The sequence below is a fragment of the Schistocerca serialis genome, chromosome 7 (assembly GCF_023864345.2).
Source record: "Schistocerca serialis cubense isolate TAMUIC-IGC-003099 chromosome 7, iqSchSeri2.2, whole genome shotgun sequence".
NCBI classification, from domain to species: domain Eukaryota; kingdom Metazoa; phylum Arthropoda; class Insecta; order Orthoptera; family Acrididae; genus Schistocerca; species Schistocerca serialis.
In genome coordinates this window covers 498,941,341-498,958,745 of record NC_064644.1, presented here as the reverse complement: position 1 = coordinate 498,958,745, position 17,405 = coordinate 498,941,341, and positions in this window count along the sequence as shown.

Here is a 17,405-nt window from a genome sequence, read left to right as displayed (position 1 = left end):
AATGTAACGCGTTGAAGTCAGCGTTTGTTGAAAGAAGATGGGTCCTACAATGCAGTATACAGACACTACACACCAAACCCCAATCTTCTGATTATGGAATGATGTTTCGGGAAAGTTATGTGGAGATTCTCCGCTGCCCAGAAGTTGTGATTCGGTGGGCTGACATAACCACTCAGGTGAAACCAGGTTTCATCAGACATTAACAGCAGATTCACGTCCAAGCCACCCATTGTTATCTCAGCGAACACTCAGTCACAAAACTGGAGGCGCCGAGGAGCATCTGCTGATTTTAACACATGAACAGCAGATGCTCTGCAGAGATACGTGTGCAGATCCAGGTGGAGTATTCGTCTGCGTGGTCGAAGTGATTTGCTGGTGTCTCGCGACGGCAGGACTTTGAAGCATTTTATAGTAAACTGCAGCCACATTTTCTGGTCTGCCGGAAGGTTTCGGAATGTTTTTTGAATTGTTTATAACAGATCCTGTCTGTTGCCATTTTCGGATGAAACGTTGCATCCACTCTTCGCTGGCACTTTGACACAAACTTCTCACCAAACAACTGATCACGCCGTTTCCGTGACTTCCTTGTCACGTAACATTCCGCAACTAACACCCCCTGCCCCAGTGTGAGTATCGTCGTCCCCTCTGCTATGCTCCAATCAAATTGACACAGCTCGCGCTATACTCTGAGCCGGTGTGGGTCATGTGGAGGGCGTGCACGTGGTATGAACATCACAGGCTGTGGTTATACGCATACATTACCTTCCAATTGTATCCACCTGTCTGGGCCATGGCTGCAGGTACGATGTTACCTTTTGTTTTGAATCTACCTCCTCCACCATAAAAATCTGACAAACACATCACTGCAATAGCCTTCAGCTGTTAAACACGTAGCACAGAAAAATATGAAAGATGATGTTGAAGAAACTAATGCTGAAAATTATAACAAGGAATTCTCCATAACTTTTGTTCCAAACTGGTAGAAGACAGTCCGCACGTGTCTGAATGGTGTTGTAACAGCTAGAAGTGTGGACACTGGCAAAGTAGTTGTTATGGTAATACTTTCCAAGAATTCAAAACGCAAAAATTAATTTAAAAAGAAAAATGAATGCACAGCGTATTGTTATAGTTGAAGTGATGGTATGCAAGTTGTTAGGGTAAGATGTATTTATCAATGCTCAGTTAAATGGTACATGTTAGATACAAAAATTAACCTTGAGGGGCAACTCAAAGGCATGCAAAGAAACTGACGAACTGAGGCCATATGGGAGTGGTGTGAACATTTGCAAAATAGTGTTGGTACGTCACATTCAGAAAATGATGCCATCAAGACTTCGACAGCTCAATGTTAGCATCAAAGGAAAGAAATTGACGATTGGAGAAGCTTTAGATGGAAAAATAGACTGATAGATGCTGCTACACACCAGATTCAGAACTGCTGTGGTATAGCAACTAGATAGTATACAGCAGAAGCAGAATTAATTGTGTGAACAATCTGGGCTTCGGTTCTCACACGACTTCAACCACTGAGAGTCCTCAACAAGAAGGAGAAGATAGTTGGTGCAAATACAACAGGGGCAAGATAACTAAACAACAATGCCACCTTCAATAATGGAAGAACTAAAACCATTATTCCGAGGCCTAGCAGATATTAGTCTGGTAAGAAAGTGTCTTTATGGCCAGACTCAAAATCCAGATGAGTGTGAAAATCATGTGATATGGAACTGATTGCCTAAAATATGTCTGTGGATTTACATATACTTCACTTCGGCGGTTACGATGCAGTTACATCATTCAATCACAGCAATATAACAAAGTGCAAAGTTTTGCAGGAGAAGAATTAGCTCTGTGTAGGAGTACGAACTGCAGCTGCTATGCTGCGTTTAGACAAGGAATGGCTCCGGTCTTCAGATAATGCATTAAAATTCTATTCAAAGATGGCTAGACAGCATAACAGACCAATCAAGAGAAAGATATTGGACAATTCTGATGATGCTAGCTAGCTATGGAGCGGATATGAATTGAAGAAAAAATTTGATCATTCCCTATAACCTTTACTTTATCGACAAGGTACTTTTTTCTAGAATATCTTTATAATAGAAAGATCAACTTTTCAGGAGCTGTTCCTTAAAACCTTCTAATGATCTAAGTTTAAAGATTTGTGGAATTATTTTGTTGTAAGGGATTTGTACTTTCAAAAGGTTTAACATTTTTAACAACTGGAAAAAGTAAAATATCTCCAAAACCAAACTTTCTTTCTCCAAAATGATTGTTTCAGTGGAAAAGCAGAACATATCCTCGCGTTCTGTTTTTTAAAAAAAAAATCAAGACTATAGTCTCAGTAAGTCGTGAGAAAATGTTCGTAGGTTTGGCTTAATTCAACATTATAAGCATAGGCCGCTTTGTGTACCCTTAAACCTTTTGGTGTCATCGCTTATTCATTAAGATAGAGTTCTTTTTTATTATTTATTAGTTCATTATTATTCAGTTTTGCTACAACATGTTTTACATAATAACAATTCGCAATACTTGAAAGTGTTCAGATAATTACTGGGCAATATCCCAGGTGTAATTATTTTACAAGTAGCTATTGGCCATGGACGTATACATATACGAGTCGACCCTATGATTCCATCGATTCACAATTCTAAATATAGGCGTGCATTGCCCAAGTACCACACAAAATGGTATGTTGATTTGGATTTGAATTCAGTCCCTTATGATTCCGAAAGTGGAATTTTCCTCGTTCAGGATATAAAGTCAGTCTCTTTTGCAATTGCAAATGAGATTTAATTAGGATTGCTAATGTTCTGTGATCCAAGTCTAGAATCTAATGCATAGTGTTCAGTTTTGCTTTGGGACTCTGAACTAAAGCTTTTGCATCAGTTGTGTAGATAAGAGCGTGCAGCTGAAATTTGGTGGGGGAGGCGTGGAGTGGAATTTCAGGAGAGAAGAGAGCGCAAAGGCTTGCAGGCTATGTGCCTTCTGTAGTTAACAGCAGTGAGATGGCGGTTCATGCCTTGGCAGTGGGTAAAGCATGCAGGGGCTAAGGTCGTAATTCCAAGATCTTCCACACTAGCATCGACAATGGCTTGAATGTCTAGCAGCAACTTCACATTTGACGACAGCGGAACGGAGGCAGCCAGCATGAGTGATAAGTAATGATGCCAAAAGTGGGATTGTGTGTGAATTTTGAGATACACCATCAGAGACGGAGAGTGGCATGATCAAACAGTCACCAAGATTATATATGTCAGAAACTGAAAGTGTCCAGTTAGTGCAAAATGAGTGAAGGGAAATAATTTCAAAGATTTGGTGATGGCGTTATTGCAAGCTATTTCAAGTATAAAATCGCAGTTAAATTCAAATATTTAAGAAGTAAAATTTGAGGTTGGGAAACCTAGACTTGAAACTTAGGGAAACACTCTGGAAACGTTAGGAAGTATAATACTAAAAACCGGTAACATTTTAGATGATGATTTTGTTAACGCTGAAGTCGTGCGAAAAATTAATGGAGGTAAAGTTTGGGTAGATACAGATTGAGCTGATAACATTGAGAGGGAGCGTATGCAAAGGCAATATACGCTTGAGGTAGAGACCAGCAAAGCATCCAGCCATTTATGTGGAAGAACTGTTGAGTATCAGAAAGAGATTATACATAATGAACAGAGTCCTGCAATGGGAATCCACTATGAGGCAGGTGCAGCACGAAGAGTAGGTAAAGAAGATGAGTGCTGAGTAAATTCATCAGCAAGAGGCAGGAAGTTACTATGATTAATGCTCCTTGGGTATATGTGAAAATGCTAAATGTTTTGCAAATGATGGAAAATGGCAACCAGTAAATTTTCTTGGTCCTTCTCGGACAGTTTTGTGCCAGGAATGTCTGATGAAGCTAAAATTAAATTTACGAATCAGCAGTTAGAAGGTGACACTCAATCGTAGACCAATTTAATGAACAATTCTTTCACCAGGTATGTTATGTTCGAGAAATGATTTTTAAACAAATTCAGCAGTGACTCGAAGAAAACGCTCCAGTACGAATGGAAGCATTCCAGAAACGGCAGTGTTTCCGTCTGGGAGTTTTGTGAGTGTGAATTGACAAAATCAATGCAAATAAACCGCCCATTTGGGGTATTAATGGAAACCACGATGCTCAAAAAGTTTTTCTGCAGCGGTACCTGGTACTTAGTCCATTCAGTTAGATAGATGAAATTTTAAGCCTTGTTGAGAAATTTGGAATCGGCACTAAATATGAAGACACATAAATTTAATAAGTGGCAGGGAATTGGGACCAAAAATGTAAATCACAACAGCTAGCAAGGACAGAAAAGAACAATAATTTTCGTAGAAACAATAGTGATAAAACTTATGAGAAAGGTAACAATCATTGTGGAAATTTTAGAAATCGTGATAAGTCTCAACAGTTTGAGGGACCAGCGATTCATATTTCGCAAAATCATGACAGGTGGTCGGAAAACTGATTTTTGCTACATCTCAGGTCCGGAAGTGACAAAGTAAACTTGCGTCGAAAAGGTCAAGTTATGTAAGAAATTCAAGAGTATGAAGATAATCAGCAAACGGGCCAAAGATAATGTGAGATGGTGAGATTAAAAGAGTGGAGGAAGATTGGGGCAGCGTGAAAAAACATGGCAGAATAGTCAAAGTACAGCAGAAATGTAGTAATGTATTAAATGATGATGTTGAGCTGAACAATTTGTTTTTTGGGGGGGAAGAAAATAGGTGCAATGATAAAATTTTGTCGGAAAACTGGAATTCGAATCAGATGTAAACATAAGTCCTAAATTGACGGAGGTCGAGTATAATGTGTATTCGATGAGGTGGAATGCGGTAGCAGCAAATTTTGTGATGTAGATGGTAGTTTAGTTGAAGATAACTTTTATAATCTGTCGGACTACGTAAGGGAAGACGTTTGTGGGAAAGATTACAAGGGATCGGCGGATGTTGTTGAAGGTGATGCTGAAGAAGATTATTTTATATCAGCTAATGTAAGTTATTTACTGTTAAAGGAAGATGAAGATGATGTCTTAAGTTCCACAGTGAAACGTGGGAATGTTGCAGCTACTGAAATCGTTACTTTTTAAGGACGAATCAATGCATTTATATTAAAAGAAGAAGATAAATCAGCAGCTATTGACAGAGAGGTAAATTCTAAATCTATGAAAGGGGAAGAAATTAGTAATGTGCAGATTACAAGTATAAAGATCGATGTTTGTGAAGAAAGAATATGTATGTTTATGAAGTCAAAATATGGTACATTAAGAGCAAGGACGCACTTAATCTGGTGCATAGGGACACGAGTTGTCGTAATTTTAATTTATGAAGGCCGTCAGTTCGTGACATTTTGATTGTTGTTGTCACAGTAATGTTTAAAATTTGAGCGTAGTGCAAGTAAATATTCAAGGGAAGTTTTATTGTGTATCTTCAATTGGCATGTACTTAGATAGTATTTTGAAGAGTTTTTAAATGTAAGGGCGTGAAAGTTATTGCTGGGATAACTTCAAAGTATAACACTGAAGGGAAAATTTGTTTTGCAGGTGAAATTTAAGTGTGTAGATGAGAATAAGCTACGATCTGTGTAGAACAGTATGTCTGTTGATCAAACTAAGTTTACGCGGGAGACTCTTGCATAGGTTATTTTCTTTAAAGTTGGTGGATTAGGAATTTATGGAATTTGTTGAAACACTTGTTGCCTGTTATGTCTGATGGGTTCACCTAACGCGAGAGCGATGTTTTCTAGTGGAAACGTGGAAGGAATGTTGGAGCAATTTATGCAGTAAAGCAAGGTGTATTTTACCAATGTGGTAGGTCAGTATGCATTGCTATTTAGGTTGTGCACGTATCGAACTACAGAATATCAATTCTGGGAACAACACTATAGTCGTATTTAGATAGATTTCATTCTTCAGTCCTAACGACATATATATCGTCCATGGAGATACACAGTATCATATAGAGAACGGAGGGCAATGAAAATCGACCCCAAAACTAGGCTACTACATAATGTGAGCGTGTTAAAGTGCAATGAATCGATGTTCTACAGTGTTAAGTAATACTACACTGAGTATTTGAGAGCAGTTTCAAACTCATTGATGAAAGCTATTACAACCCACATTCAATGTTCATTACATTTAAAAATAGTGCCACAGTGGAAAAGGCAGATATTTTGAGGGACCTTTTTCTTTAATATTTAATTACTTGCTCAGATACACTCTGAAATATAAAGAAAATGTGACTTTTTCTACAATTTCTTTATATTTGCTATGTATTTATGGATGTTAGTTGATCTTCCTGTTGTATCTAATGATACTCATGCTGCTTCATAGGCACCACGAGGTTATTTCACACTTTTTGTCTGGTACAAATGTAACATATATTCAGGTACGTCAAAATTCGTGTTATTGGATTGCTAGTTTACAACTATGTGATTCAAAGTTGGAGCTGTGGAGGTTGGGCTCTGTACGTTTATTAATCACCCATGAAAATAATGAATTAGGAATTAAATGGTTAATTTATGACGCAAGAATCAAAACTAATAAAGTCTGTTCCAGTAAATAAAAAATTTGTCAGTCTATGATATTTTTATTTTAGTAAAAACTTAACGTATCTGATAAAGGGTCTGGGGGAAGATTCCAACAATCGTTTATATGAAACAACTGCAATCACAAAATAATATTGTGATTGTCATGATGTTAGTAGGAAAGACAAACAGAGCTAAACAAGGGAATGCATTGAATCTGTGGCCAGAGCTGAAAGAAGCAGGTCACTGATCCGAATGCAAGTCAGTAGGGTGAAGACTGAAGTTATGAATTCCATAAAATACTTTTAATGTCAACGCACATTGTCCTGCGGTTGCCACTCATCTCAACATTGTAAATTTGTATGTGGAGGCTGAAGCGGCTACACAATCATTGATTGGCGGCTCACTACTGACTCTCGCCAACGGCTAAGTGCGAATCAGCCCGAAATCTCTCTGCGTCCCTCGATACATCTGCTCTGCCTGTGAACCCTGGTGAGCAATACCCTCGGAGATTGATATGGCTCCATATGAAGAGGCCGTAAATAGAAGTAACTTAGTACCGAGTGCTCGCTAAAAGGAAAACTCGAATTTCCTTGTTTTCGCTCAATACTGTATTCGGATTGGCTGTGCTAAAGAACTGTCGAACATCAAACGGTAAAAATGTTCCCTCGAAAATTCTGCCCCTCTTCCCTGTGCTATTCTTAATGTTGTTAACCAGTAACGTGGGAATTACTATTTAACACTGAAAAAATGGATCTCACCTATCTTTCCATCACTCTCTGTTGCCAATGAGGTGAGTCCTCGTCGCGAGAGCCACGTTTCTGTGTCTAACGTGTAGTTTATTCATGCTAGCTAACCCTGGCAGTTCTTACGCTACATAAACAGTTGATTACTTTATGTCGACGTCCAGCGGCGACTCATGCTTTCAGATCGTCCCAAAACTGAGAGTTACCACGCTATTTTCGACACAGAATCTACGATTTCTACTGATTTTCGGATAAAACACAGATTTACACACATATCAAAGAAAGTTTTGCATCACCTCGGTTCCAAGAGTTCCGGAACTTCTACAGAATGTTGGAATAAAGAGCAACGTAAACATCATTTCCGTCCTTTTTATTGCTCATGAAAGCCATACATTACATGTCGTACCACCATACAGAGAGACCTTCACAAGTGGTGGTCCATATTGCTGTACACCGGTACCTCTAATACTCAGTAGCACGTCCTCTTGCATTAATGCATGCCCGTATTCGTCGTGGCATACCATCCACAATTTCGTCAAGGCACTGTCGGTCCAGACTGTCCCACTCGTCAACGGCGATGCGGTGTAGATCCCTCAGAGTGGTTCGTGGGTCACGTCGTCCATAAATAGTCCTTTTCAGTCTATCCCAGGCATTGTCGATAGGGTTCATGTCTGGAGAACATGCTGGCAACTCTACTCGAGCGATGTCTTTATCCTGAAGAAAATTATTCACAAGTTGTACACGATGGGGGCGCGAATTGTCGTCGATGAAGACGAATGCCTGCCAATATCGTTGCACTATCGGTCGGAGGATGGCATTCATGTATCGTACAGACGTTACGGTAACTTTCATGATTACCAGCGGCATAGGTCGGCCCAACATAATGCCACCCCGAAACAGCTGGGAACCCCCACCTAGCTGCGCTCGCTAGACAGTGTGTCTAAGGCTTTCAGAGTGAGCGGGTTGCCTCCAAACACGTCTCCGACGATTGTCTGGTTGAAGGCATATGCGACATTGGTCGGTGAAGAGAACGTGATGCTAGTCCTGAGTGGTCCATTCGGCATGTTGATGGGCCCATTTGTACCGCGCTGCATGGTGTCGTGGTTGCGAAGATGGACGTCGCCATGGACGTCGGGAGTGAAGTTGCGCATCATGGAGCCTACCGTGCACTGTTTGGGTCGTAACACGGCGTCCTGTGGTTGCACGAAAAGCATTGCTCAACATGATGGCATTGCTGTCAGGATTCCTCCGAGCCGTAATCAATAGGTAGCGGTCATCCACTGCAATAGTAGCCGTTGGGCGGCCTGAGCGAGGCATGTCATCGACAGAGTCTGTCTGTATCTCCTCCATGTCTGAACAACATCGCTTTGATTCACTCCGAGACGCGTGGCGACTTCCCTTGTTGAGAGCCCTTCCGGGCACAAAGTAACAATGTGGACGAGATCGAACCAAGGTATTGACCGTCAAAGCATGGTTGAACTACAGAAAACACGAGCCATGTACCTTCTTTCTGGTGGAATGACTGAAACTGATCGGCTGTCGAACCCCTTCCGTCTAATAGGCGCTGCCCATACATGGATGTTTACATCTTTGGGCGGGTTTAGTGACACTCTGAACAGTCAAAGGGGCTGTGTCTGTGATGCAACGTCCACAGTTAACGTCTGTCTTCAGGACTTCTGGGAACTGGGGCAATGCGAACCTTTTTTGATGTGTGTACGTTTTGTGCACAATTGTGACTTCTTGGAGCTCCCTATAAACAACATTTCTTCTCATTCCGCATTTGGGTTATAAGAGGGACCACAACTGGGTGCCTTACACCATGAGAGATCTTATCTATGTTATGCTGTGGTGCTTAGAATGGCGAAAAGTGAAACCACACAAGACTGTCTGGTGGCCAATGAGACACTGACCTGCGCCCCTCTTGGTGCATCCTTCCAACAATTGTTCCAAGGGTGATGCCCTATATGACTACACAGTGCAAGTGCAATGGCATGAAATTTGTGCGAGGTACTGTATGTAGAGTAACATGTTCATAAAAATATCAACTCATACACAAAATCACGTCCCTATTACTGTATTCAAAATACAGTATTGTTATTGTGTGTTAATCAATTTACAAGACTCTAAACCAGATTATATTGGTGTGTTTAGTTTTAAGTTATAATCCTGTCGAGTTTAACATTTTCGCTAGTAGGTTCACCAAATGTAACTCGTAAATACACAAGACAAAAATATTACACATAACAAGTGATTAATGACGTTCACTTGTAAGACATATGGGTCTCTGTACAAGAAAAATGTTAAAAATACACAAAATAAATGCACTCTCACTGATAGTCTTAAGAAAAGAAACTGATATTGATTCGAGGCAGAACATATTTGTCACACGAAAATTACAATGTCGCAGTTTTGGTACGAGAGGTACATGGTTAATGTCTGATCATTATTCATGGAAGTACGTTCCTTTCATGGTAGCGGACGGTTTCCTAGCTTGACATGAGGCAACCTGGTTGCAATGCAAGATCGATCACAGTGTAATGTTTCTCCTTAATTTGTTCCACACACATACACATACAGTATTCGAAGTTCAGCTGCTCATAGCACTGTGACCTTAGTCCATGTATAGTATTTTCACATTGTGTGATTATACGTCCAACATTGTGGACTGCGACCGGTGTTAGTGTTAGGGAGTGGGCAGACATCTATTCCCTCAAAACAGTTTAGAAGTTTGTGAATGTGAAGTAACAGAATCATAATTATTATTTCTCAAGCATGAAATAGAGTCTCTTATTGTCTGGGTAACATGCAGTAATTAGTTGACAAATAACTTAACATTCTCTTAAGGCGCCGAAACAGTAGGCATGCAAATGATTCTGCTCTCTCTCGCCTGTGTGGTTCCGGCGAGGTTACAAGGTAACCCCCAGGGAAGGCAGGAAAGAGGCAGTTCGTGCTGGGTTGGTGACTCGGGTACCGAACCACCCCTAATCTTGACACATCTTAGATCCTGGTATGTAGAGCACAATAGGTAACGGTCCGAAGTGACAGGTCGTAACTCCAGCTACGCACTACAGCTGTTCATCCTGTTGACCCAGTTTTGGTGTGCTCCGTCTGTTCAGCTGGCACTCGCCCACAACTCTATGCACATCCATTCCTGCATTCCGTCTCAAGTCTACATTTCTCTTGTACCTCATTCACTCATGTGATTTGTGTGACGTCAAGACATTCACTACATTACATACACAGACGGAAAAATGTCACAGCACCACAAAATAATTAGTGCAGAGTAATGAAATTTCTGGAATACATGAGCCTAGGTAATGTATTTAAGTGATCAATATTGTAAAAGCACAGGTTAATTTGAGAGAGGACAAGCTAACGCTCACCTATTTTTCATATATGGAAAATTATTAATGACCTTATTACAATCTGACGCATCTGAGTGGGACTCTAGAAATTTAACAGCCTGAGCAGGGATCGATGGAGTCTAGTAGGGTGCTAAAAGCATGAGGTAAACTTGCTGGACAGGCCCACAGCCGTACAGGGTAGACGGAGCATCCCCTTGTTGAGACAGGCCTCCAGCAGAACAATGCTGCTATACCTGCATTGGCGCCAGCTGAAGGCTGGGCTGGGGGCGACAGACTGAAGGGACGCATCGCCACAGTTGATTCGTAAACCGGGCATTATGTGCAGAGTCACGTGTAATGAAAATTCACAAGTTTCATGTTCGCTGATACTGCAAATAGGCCTGTGACCCACTCCGATCAGCCACCTGGAATGAATAAGGAACTCCAGCATCTGAGAAACTTTTAGAATCTTTATTACACCTCATAGCTAGGACTAACAAGCTCCAAGGCACAGGCGATTGAGATATAGATCTTTAGGATTGTATCTGTTTGCTTGCTGCTGCAGGAAGAGATGCAGCCTCAGAGAAAAATATCTTCAACTTCTGCGAAAACTTTAAAAAAAAGCCAGTAATTCTTTTTCCAGAGAGGCAGGTTTCTTAACTCTTTCCCTGGTCTGACAGGAGTTTGTGCTGTTGTGTGGGATGCGAGATTTAGCACCTCTAGAGCACTATGATTGGCTCAAGACGGCGTGAAGGTGTAACAGATCGTGCACTTTGTGGGAAAACCGATTTTCTTTTTGGGAGAGGTGTGAGACACTCGAGTGCTGGACTTTTGTCTGGTAAGAGGAAACTGGAGACTTGTAACCGATGCTTTGGCGTGTGTGATTGGCGCTTGGGACCTGTTCTGAGATTGACTTCACTTGTGAGTGTTTTAGATTGGGAAGCCTGTGGTGAAGTTCTTACTGTATTTCAAACATCTCGGACTACTCGTTAGCAAAGGGCACACTTATTCGTTTTTGGTTTACCAGTCTTGACGTTTGATATCCTTGTGCGCTCTGTCGTATATGTGACCCAAACTGGTCCTTGGTATGACACAGCGAATGGGTGTGTCACACACTGAAACCCACTGTGATTTCAGGGCTCTGGTAGAGAGTAAATTGCGATCTGTCTGACTGATTGTGAGATTTTTGCATTTTTTTCGTGGCCGCGACGATTACAGGTGCCGCCTCATGCCTCGCCTACGCCGCACACATCTCGCCAGCTCCAAGTTACATTGCTGCATGAAGCAAACAGGGTAATGTACGGCTGCTCCGGCCTTGTCAGAGTGTACAGATCTCAATCGCCACTTGCTCTCAGCTGTACCTATATTGAGAAACTTCTGTAGATTATCACTCAAAGTCTGCTCAGCATCAGATCATTTCAGATTGCGTTATCCACATTTTTAGGGCCATAGTACTTGACTCACTTGTGCCATACAGGATCCTTCTCCACTGCGGCTTTAAACCAACTGTTAGTTGTTTACGGTATACAATAAGAACTTGTTTAGCATAATTTATGTCTGCTTTGTTTTGGGAAAATAAATGCTGTTAGTAAACGGAATTTTGCATACATTCTCAATCACTTTTATATAGTCAGCCCCACGGCATAACTTTCAAATGTAAGCACTAGATAAATAATTGCAAATGTGAAATGCTGGTAGATTAATAACCGGTGTGATCGCCAGAATGTTGAATGCAAGCTTGCAAACGTGCGTGTATTGTGTCTTCCAGTTGGCAGATGTCGGTTTGTGGGATGGATTCTGCGCTTGTTGCTCATGGTCAGTCAACACAGCGACAGTTAAGGTGGTTGTGGATGGCCCTGAAGTTATTGCCCGATCATGTCCCATATGATTGGAGGCAGATCTGGTGATTCAGTAGGTCAAGACAACATGTCGACACACTGTAGAGCATGTTCGATTGGGTGGGCGAGTGTTATCCTGTTGGAAAACACTCCTGGAGTGCTGTAAATTGATGGAAGGACAACAGAACAATCACCAGAATGACGTAAAAATTTGCAGTCAAGGTGCATGGTATAAGCACGAATTGATTTCTGTTGTCATACGAAATTGTACACCTTGCATGACGCCAGGTGTAGGTCCTGTGCGTCTTATATGCAGACAGGTTTACCGAAGGCTTCCTTATAACCAACACATGGCCATCATTCTTAGCGAGGCAGAACCAGTTTTCATCAGAAAATGCAATAAACCTCCACAGTGCAATGAGCTCTGGCTTCATGTAACTGAAGTTGCATTTGGCTGTTGTTTGGGGTCAGCGAAGTGCTATATTACGTTTGGCTAAGAGCTGTCCTTGAAGTAACCAATTTGTAACAGTTCGTTGTGTCACTGTGGTACCAACTGGTGCTCAGATTGCTGTTGCAGATGCAATACGATGCGTCAGAACCATACACAAAACACAGTGGTCTTCCTCGGTGGTGCCGTGTGGCCGTCCGGAGCCCGAAAATTCTCGTGACCAATGCTGCCAAAAATCATGTACAGTTGCTACAGTCCTGTTAGCCCTACTACGCGCCCTCATTCAAACTCAGTGAGGTGTTGATAACAGCATCTTTGTCGCCTTAAAGACATTCTTGACTAACATCAGCTCACCACGTCCAATCTCAATGTACCTAAAGTTCGCGACCGTTACAGAGTGTACTTAAAGCAAACTTGATTTGCATCCTTATAGTGGCGCTAGGCTTGCGCCACTATTATGCGACTGGCGCGAAATTTGAACAGACATCTTTCAGATGAAAAAAAATGCCTATCAGTTGTCGTTTATGACGCACAACTCTTTCTTGGTGCTGCGATTTTTTTTCTGTTCCCGTAAATACAAATAAACCTTCTGTTTCTCTGCTTTTGTTGTAATCTTACCGAATATAAAAATCGTACACATGGCTCTGGGCACTATGGGACTTAACTTCTGAATTCATCAGTCCCCTAGAACTTAGAACTACTTAAACCTAACTAACCTAAGGACATCACACACATCCATGCCCGAGGCCTAGAACCGCTCGGCCACTTCGGCCGGCTTACCGAATATACTTTCATGCGTTTCTTATGGCGTTTGCGTTAAGACAGTGGGAAGTTGAAAATTTGTTCATCCCATCCTGAGGTGGTTCATTCATTAGAAATAATCGAGGTGCTATCCTGGTAGCTTCATGTGTAAATTGTTCAGCACATTCTGAAAGCCTTCCAGTAACATATCCCATGTCCAAAGCTGCTTATGACAGTAAAGTCTCCACAGTGTTGAATTTCTCATGTTATCCTCCCTGACGTGTTCGAATTTGAGTGGGATCAACACTTGCCTTACTCTTCTTTTGCCTCATAAAATTATCCTAAAGCAAATTACAACCGTGGCGTGTTGCCTACTAGAATGCTTTTCGCCTTTACAACTGTACGAAGAAAATGGTTGTTAAATTCTGTCATCACTGTGGTATATCTAAAATAAAAATCTGTCTCGCTGTATCAAGTACACAGCACTAATCTACCATTAAGAACTACATTTACGACAGGAGTCTCAAAAATTTCAACCTCATACTTTCTCCTCATAATACATTTCTAAGTTCTTCAAAGTCTATGTACAATGCTCCTGCTGTTGTAGCACAGTTAACTGTCCATTCTGGAGCAGGTATCGCCATTAGACCTCATGGATCTTTTCTCTGCTTCTCATTCAAGGGTTTTGGCGGGGTCATGTCTGCTATTATTTGGCCGATCGTCACGTCTCCGGCTTTTTATGCGGTCATCTCACCGATAGTAAGGTCTCCAGCAACGGTTATGATTTCTCCTATCCCATCCATTTCCATTCCTTCTTGGTGGTTGCCCAATTCCTCAGTTCTGATTGTGTACTTCTGGGTTTGGAGCAAATGTACTGGCGAACTAGCTTCTCCACTCTCTTTGTACCCTAATCCGTGGGTAGCTACTGGAATCGTCGAATGTCGTGCATATTTCTGCTAACAACTTTTACCTCTTCCTAGATTTCACATGGAACTTCTTTAAGCAAAGATCTACTTTTTAAAATATATGCCAAGATTTCGGTAGTGATTCCCGTAATTCTTCCATCTATAACTTCCGGTGTATGAGTTCACAGAGTCTGGAAACAGCGAAAACATTTCTAGCAATGTAAGCTGCTTGCTAATTTCTTCCTCATTCATGTCGCATTATACAGTACCGGCGGTCACGGTTGTGGGAGATCTGAGGATTTCGTCTGTCTCCTGAAGTGGGATAACCTTGCTGTCACATCTCGGATCTCTTGATCTTCTCTGTTGCATTTTTCCTCACTCTCAACCTTCACACTCTCTCTCTCGTTACTGATCGTCACAAATCTGTTGCTCTGCTGCTCTTGAGTGGGCACGTCGGAAGTCGTCTGTTTCTGTAGTCGATAGTTTCCTATGTATTCTTAAACTGGCAAAATTTCTTACTTCGGCATGTTCTCCTATGATTGTTCGTGCCATTTTGTTAGATGATGTTTCATTACGGTTCGATAGCCGCAGCACGGTGATGTCAGTACTTCGACTTGCCCTGCTATTTTGTCCATCGTATCCTTTTGCGAGTTCACATACTTCTGCTTCCACGACGACTTCATCATCTTTAGTGTTCGCATTAGTATTCTTTTTGCATAGATCTCAATATTCTTTGCGTTAGTGTTAACGTTCTTCATATTGGTATCGACGTCCTTCCTTAAGGCCTCAACCACACATGTAATACTCTGCTTTCATTTACCCATCTTCATCTACCATAATGCACCTCCTCTGACAAAGGATCACGCTACTCAAGATTCTTGGTGGTGGTGGGGGGGGGGGGAGGGGGGAAGGGGGGGGGGGGAAGGGAAGTGATGAAAGCTCTCTACGAAGAAGAAGTAACTTAGTAGCGAGTGTTCGCTAAAAGTAAAACTCGTATTGCTGCGGTTTTGCTCTTTACTTTATTGAGTCTGGCAAGGCTACAGGTATTCCGAGAGCCTACCAGTAAAAAAGTTTCTTAGAAAGGCTGCTCGTCTTCCCTGGGATATTCTTTGGGCAGTTCAACAGTGACGCACGTCCTACGATTCTCACGGTCTTTTCACCTGTCTCTGTGGTCTATGACGTGGTTCTCGTTGGTACAGCCGAGTTTCACTGTCCAACCTCTAGTTTATTCAGGTCAGCCAATCCTGGCGCTGCTTACGTTGTGTAACCATTTGGTTTTTGTGAACCCAACACCCAGTGGCGTCTCACGCCTTCGGAGTGTCCCAGAACTACGGGTCCCCACTCCATTCTCGAGATACCATCTATAGAGTCCATCAATTTCTGGAGAAAACACAGCTTTCTACGTTTTGTGCTAAATAGAGCGTTCTTCGAAATGGCTAAAAACGTAATTGCTTCTTATTCCACTTTTCCGTTGTACAATTGGTCGTGACTTGGCACTTATCTTATCTGCGTTTGCCTGTGGTGCTTTGGACGCCCGACAATGGGACTACAAAAGACTGTCCAGTGGCCTGTGATCCGTTGACCTGTAGCCCTACAGCCATTGCTTCCGAGAAACGCTTCACTGATCGTGGCCCATATGACTCTACAACTTTGTCATATCGTCTCAATATGGTTTGAATGTGCTCTTATTTATACAACGAGTGCGGATTCGAATAATAGAGTAAACGAAAAGTAGGTTACGCTCTTCAACTACCAACAATCACTACTACTGTTACGTATCAGATTTGTAAGTGCCAATTAATCATTACAATTAATGGGTCTTTGCATTATGGTGCTACATATGTTACATGACTGTTACCAGAAAAACAGTCCACTAACGGAATGACGCATTAAGTGGGATGTCTAAAACAACAGATATGCTGGCGACCTATCACCCACCTAAAGTTATTGAAATTATTGAAGTTTTAAGTATTGGCTTAGGTGAGGGTATGAAGCTGAGCCAAACCCTGTAGTCACGAACCACGAGGCCACTGAGACTACCTTGGTGAGTGACTTAGGGTTGTGAAAGTTGGGTTTTATCATTGTACAAAGGAGTGGGATGAAAAAGGTTGGCCTCAGAACCAGGATGTTCAAATGTTCAAATGTGTATGAAATCTTATGGGACGTAACTGCTGAGGTCATCAGTCCCTAAGCTTACACACTACTTAACCTAAATTATCCTAAAGACAAGCACATACACCCATGCCCGAGGGAGGACTCGAACCCCGCCGGGAACCAGGATGGTCTGATGTGTATGACTGGCACAATGGCAGCTTCTCCTAAAGTATTAAAGATCGCTACAGTTAAATGCAAATACTTCTTAATTATGTAATCATTCAATGTTTCGTCATAGCACGAATGCGATCATAGCGGCATACTCATGGCTCTGAGGTGCAACTAATGAGACATTAATCATTCAAATACTATAAAAACTGCAGAAGTTAGGTGATCATAGTAAATAAATGTTCTGGAAAGCCATAGATATATACATGTTTTATTTATTGAACTGTGTCCATCCCTGGTAGCTGAGTGATCAGCTCGACGGAATGTCATACCTAACGGTCCGGGTTCGATTCCCGGCTGGGTCGCAGATTTTCTCCGCTCAGGGGCTGGGTATTGTGTTGTCCTTGTCATCATAATTTCATCCCCATCGACACACAAGCCGCCGAGATGGCGTCAGCTCTAACGACTTGCACCAGGCGAACGGTCTACCCAACGCGAGGCCATAGCCACGGCATTTCCATTTTTATTGAACTGTTTCGTCTCTTATATCTTTTTTACTATGGAAATATCACACCACCATATT